This window comes from Arachis stenosperma, chromosome 10, assembly GCF_014773155.1.
Source record: "Arachis stenosperma cultivar V10309 chromosome 10, arast.V10309.gnm1.PFL2, whole genome shotgun sequence".
NCBI lineage: Eukaryota > Viridiplantae > Streptophyta > Magnoliopsida > Fabales > Fabaceae > Arachis > Arachis stenosperma.
This window is the reverse complement of record NC_080386.1, coordinates 17,676,616-17,683,056: the sequence shown is the minus strand read 5'-3', so window position 1 is coordinate 17,683,056 and position 6,441 is coordinate 17,676,616. Positions and strand designations below refer to the sequence as shown.

Here is a 6,441-nt window from a genome sequence, read left to right as displayed (position 1 = left end):
GCTATATATTTTAAATTTTAAATTTTAAATTTCGGTTTTATTTAGTTTGTATTTTGTATGTGTATTTAATTTAAAAAAACACTAAATTTATTCATAATTTTTAGATATATTTATTTTATTTTTTTTAAATTATTATAATAAAATGCTGAATATTATACAAATAGGATCCCGCTAAGGATCAAACTCTTGACCTTTCAGATCTAACGCTCTAATACCATGTCATGATACCACTCATCCCAAAAGTTTCAGCTAATGAAAAAAAGTAACACTAATAATTATATCTCTAATATTATATAAACCTCCATTGACTCCTTATACTTTCCCATACAAATAACAAATTTTAAAAAATACCTTCATACCTAGTTGAATTGGATCACCCAAATTGTGCATGTAAACAGAACGCTTCATCTTTTTTCATTATTTCACTCAAACAACTTTTAACTTTCTCAGGTTAATTGTACATTTATCAGTTTTCCAAGAAGTATAAACACCATATAATTTTCACCTCGATAATGCCTACTTTGTCTCATCACTCTTATGAATTATTTACTTACAATTCCACTAAGCTAAAATTACTTTGCTGACGTTAGATCCTTCTAACACCGCCATTCTACAACCTTCGTTAGATACGCACATAACTTTCATGAAGTGTAATAACATAATATCAATTACTCTTATCTATTCTTCTATACACATATATTTCACATTTCACTTGATTTCTTTTATAAAAAAATCATCATGGTGCTGATCCAAGAAGAAATGGATCCGCCCTATGTTCAATTGACTAATACAGAACACGAGTAATTTGATGCTACCTTAACAGCAGAAGATGAAACGATAGACTATAAAAATCTGAAGAAGCGCGTATGAAAAGATTGTATCCTTCTTCAGAAGATGAAAAAAAAAACTTAACATGGACGAATCTAAAAACAAAGAAGCCAAACAAAAAGCATCCAGGAAGAAAAAGATGTTTAGGGCACAAAACTCTGTACTCAAATACATGGTCAAGATCATGAAAGTTTGCAAAGCTCGTGAATTCGTCTATGGCATCGTCCCTGAAAAAAGTATAGAATTACACCATTATTTCTTTTAAAATAAGCATTTCTTTTTTATTTTATTTTTTAATTAAAAATGAACCACGCATAATTAAAAAGTTTAATTTGTTTTCATATAAAATTAATAATAATAATAATAATAATAAAATAATTATTTAATTAAATATATTAAATTATTTAAAAATTCTTAATTATGAAATCAATTATATTTGAGTTTTTATTTAACAATTAATACATAAATAATTTTAATATTTTTCTATGTTTTTATTAAAAAATATTTTATTTTTATCATACTTCCGTCTTCATTTTGATATTAAAATATTTTAATTATAATTCATAGGTAAGCCGGTTACTGGCAGCTCAGATAGTTTGCGAGAATGGTGGAAAGAAGATATTAGATTTGACCAAAATACCCCTCCAGCAATTGTAAAATATTTACCCTTAGTTGAAAAGGAAGAGTTAGATGAGTCGTCAAGCATATACCTTCTCCAAGATCTTCAAGACGCAACACTAGGATCTCTTCTTTCATCATTGATGCAACACTGTGTGCCGCCACAAAGGAGGTATCCTTTGGATAAAGGTGTGGTCCCGCCATGATGGCCTAATGGGTCAGAGGTATGGTGGGGTAAACAGGGCCTTTTGCCTCAAGAATAGGGACCACCACCATATAAGAAATCCCATGATTTGAAGAAGGCATGGAAGGTTTCGGTTTTGGCTTCAGTTATAAAGCACATGTCCCCTGACTTAGAGAAATTGAGAAGGCTTGTGACTCAATCAAAGACCTTGCAAGATAAGATGACTGCCAAATATAGCGCTACTTGATTCAAAGTTGTGAACAAAGAAGAAGCTTTGTTAAAACTTACCAACAAGTGTCTTAAGATTTTTTCTTCTTTGTCTAGGGACGAGGAGAATAATAAAGAAGACGGTGAGGGAGAAACTGAAGTCTTTGAGTCATCCTCAATAAACTCTATTAATAATTCTCTTGATCATGTTTTGTTTGGTGGTGGTGGCAGTAGTAGCACTGGAGGCAGTGAAAAAAAAGAAAGTGTGATTTTGATAGTAATAATAATGGTAATAGCTTTGTAGACAATCTACTATATACATGTCAGAACGTAGATTGTCCACAAAGCCATTTGTCCATGGGATTTAGAGACAAAAATTCAAGGATGGACCACGAGTCGATATGCGCTTTTCGCGGTGCCACTCTCGATCATCAGGGAAGTAGCAGCAGCAATGAGAATTCGAAGGCTTTCCATGATTACCCGTCGAGTGAGGAGAGGATGATAAGTGTTGGAGATTGGATGAACATGGAGGTAGTTAAGGCCAACAATAACAATAATAATAATTTTGGTGACACTGATTTTGGTGATATTGATATTATGAATGGAATGGAAGAGATTGCTGGTGAAGCTTTTGGTGAGGGCAATTTAGAGTTGTGGCTGAATGACATTGAAGATTGTGAGTTACTTGCAGCATTAGAGATAGCTAAAGCAAATAGCGTGATGGATTCCACTCATCAGAATATATAATAATGCACCGTTAATAAAGCATGATCATATTTCCCCACATGACGGCCATCTTCTTAACCAAAAAGCAACTACTTCATCACTTTGGGACTATATTACTACTTCGTTTCAGAGCAACAACATTTAATAATTAATTTTATATGTTTAAAAATATTGTAATTTTTATGTATTATTTAATTAATTATTAGTTTTCTCTACTATCACATTGTCATACACAATTTGCTCACATATGATTCTGATTAGATTGATTAATTATAGCATCTAAAAAATGTTCCTCTTATATGTAATATTGGTATTTTAAAATAAAATGTTGTTTTATTATGGATATGATTAAAGTTAGTAGAAGATTAAAGTAAACAATTTTGGTATTAATTATATGTGCTTTGAAATGTAATATTGGTATTAATTATATGTGCTTTGAAATACTTTAAAGTTAGTAAATGATCGAAGTAAACAATTTTTTAAGAGAAATGTTAAGAGTAAAACTTTTTTTAACACATTTAGCCATATCTTATTTTTTATTGTTAAGAACTAAGATTTAGTATTTAAAATTTAAAAAAATTTGTTAGTCATATAACACAAAAACATGTTTTTTAAACAATACATGCATATAAAAAAATTAAAAAATATTTTAGAAAAAAGGTTAAGGACTCCTCTCACTTAATATATAAAAGGATTTTATCGATCTCAATACATTGAAACAGAACACTTCATTGAGTTCGATACACTGAAAAAGACTTGGCAGGAAAATATAATGGTTGTAAACGAATATTCGGACTAAATTTCATTGCGACATTGAAAAATATAAAACAAGATTGATTGATAAAGGCTAAAGGAATCAACTAAGTGGTAAAATATAAAACAAGATTGATTGATAAAGGTTAAGGGATTCAACTAAGTTGTTGGAGTGGATTAGTTGTAAAGCTTTGGCAAGAGTCAAAAACTCTAGGAATATTGCTGTGATTGGCACCACAAAAGGTGATATTCGAAACAACACAGTACACGTGGTATTAGAGGAAGGAAACAACAGATTACACATGGTATTAGATTTTCTGTGTATAACGGTAAGAATGTGGTGATTGATCAAATAGATGAGACAACTATCTGGCTTTGGTCTTGTGAATATCTAGCATATAGTCATAACAGTTGGATGATAAGGGTGGATGTTAGTTAGTCATACAAATTACATTAGTTTGTATGACAGAATTGGAACGTATGATTTTGTTTGTTGTGTGTGTTTGGTATATAGCCTCAGTCACATCTTCATGAATATTCTCATTTGAATAATGTTTTATATAATTTGAGTAAATATTTAAATTAATTTTCAAATATTATAAATTAAATATTTTGGTAATTAACAATTTTTTATTATTTTAAAGTTTTTAGACGAATTTATTTTTCTGTAAAAAGGAACTGATTTAAACCTAATTATCTTGCAATAAAATTTGTTAAAAAATTATTTATTCAATATGTATATTAAAATTTTATTAATAATAATAATAATAATAATAATAATAATAATAATATGTCTAATCAAAATAATTCTTGAAAATTTTATAATAATAAAAATTTATTAAAAATTAAATTGTCTAATTTAAAGTTCTTTAGAAATTAATTTAAGTGCTTAGTTTTATAAATTTTTACTCATTAAAAAAAATAATTAAAGTAGCAACTTCAAAAATATTTTAGTTATGTTATTTTTAATATGTTTGTATTTTTTTATTTCTCCTCTATCTATTAAATGTTTACTTTTTGTTTTTCTTAATATCACTTAAGTTCTGTTTATTTTCATATATTATACATGTTTATTTATTTTAGCATAGATGTTTATTTTTACATATAAAATATAAAGTAACAATGTGGATGTGTTTATTTTTTCATATAAAATACTTTAGAAACAATGTGGATATAAGAGGTAAAAGAAAATTATGCAATAAGAATAGGAGAGCATTTGAAAAAAAAAATTAACTCCCAAAGCATCTCTTTGAATAGTCTATCAAACATAGTTATTAGAATCGAATTAATAATTGACTTAATTAAAATATTAGATTATTGAATTACCAATTCAATCGTTGAATTACTCATAGAATCGGTAACCCAATTATAATTAAGTAATTATATAGAATTAAATTTATTATTTTTATAATAAATATTTTTTAAATTTTGTTTTTTGTATTAAGTTCATTATTGTTAGATTTCAATAATTTATTAATTAGTTTATATCTATTACATGCTTCACGTATTTATTCAAAAAAATTATATAATCATAGAAAAAAATGTTATAATTAATAAAAGATATTTGACCTTTTTAAATTTGAAAATATTCAATAAATTTAATATTTATTTAAATAATAGTGTATAATTAAAAAAATTCTAACCTTGATAAAAAATGAATAAAAAAACTAAAATTAAAATGAAGTTTAACGAATATAAAATAATTTAATTAAAAAGGATATATAATATATACAATAATTAACATACAAGTTTATAAGATGTAGCCTTGCCTAGTGGCAAAGTTACCTGAGCTAAGTCTCCTGAGCCTCACATCCCAGATTTAAACCAAGTTACAGTCAGTTTTTGAATTTATTTCATAGCTCCTTGAAGTATTATGTCAACCAAAAGTGTTTATAATGCTTGAAGTGGAAAAGGAGATTACATGCGCGTGGTGTGCTGATTCAAGCACGTACGTGTTCGACTGGGTTTTTCTTTTTATGTTTGTGGTGGCTAGTGGCTACTTAGATAATAATGCCTTCACGTAAAACTGAAAAAATGTTAGAGATGATGAACAATTATTGTTTTTGATAATTATTTAGTTATATCAATTTAATTATTTTAGTCTAATAATTTAATAATATATTTTATCTATATTTTTTTATCATTGATAACTAAATAATAAATTCTAATAATTTTAGAGCATTAAAATTACATGACAAACGATAGTTGCCCCATATTCAACTATGATCTTTACATATAAGATGGAACTACATTTTGGGCCTAACTACTACTTTGTTTAAGAGCAACCAAATTTAATAGTTAATTTTACATGTTTCTAAGAATGTTGTAGTAATAATTTTAGAAAAATCAGCAAAGAGCCACTTCTTTAGAAAATTTGGTAAAAATTTAATTTTCAACCTAATGTTTCTAAAATTTGATGGAAATATATTGGACTCATATAGATTCTATTTAAATAGAGTTTCAGCTTTATGTCATGTCATTTGGTTAATTAACAAAGCTTAGGAACATGTTCGATTTTGTAAAATCCGTTCTATAAAGTTTTGTTGAGCATATCACCTTATAAGTTACATAATTAGTCTCTTAAAATGTGTATGGATCTGAAAATTGAATCACATATTTTGGACACATCAACTTTTTGTTTACCACAAGTTTTAAATCAAAAGATTTCCAAGATTTCAAGATATATAAAATTGGAAGTTGATGCTTTAAAGTAAGAAAAACTGATTTTTGTGTAAAAAATTATTAAACTTCTAAAATTTATAACTTCCAATTCACAACTCAAACAATTCTGAAACTTTTAGACAAACCAGTGGACATATCAAAATTTCATAAAAATTATTTCTGAAATTTTTAGGCAAACCAGTGGATATATCAAAGTTTTATAAAAAATTGGTTTAAATCAAATTGATGGTCTAGAATAGGAGCAATTAGGGAGGTTTTAAGTATATTGTTGTGGGGCACTTGTCCCCACTATAATTTAAAATTTTTTTGAGTAGTATATGATAATAATATTTATTTGTTTTCATTAGATTATTAAATTTGACCCCACAATAATTTTTTACTCAATTTTTGGTACTTAATCGTCAATTTAAAAATTTTATATTAGATATTCGTTAGAATGATCA

General features: G+C 26.9%; 1 pseudogene; it reads left to right on the top strand.

Moving 5' to 3' along the window:
- The first annotated feature begins 923 nt into the window (after positions 1-923).
- On the top strand, positions 924-1,877 carry LOC130954152 (ETHYLENE INSENSITIVE 3-like 5 protein; annotated as a pseudogene).
- Positions 1,878-6,441: the final 4,564 nt, after the last annotated feature.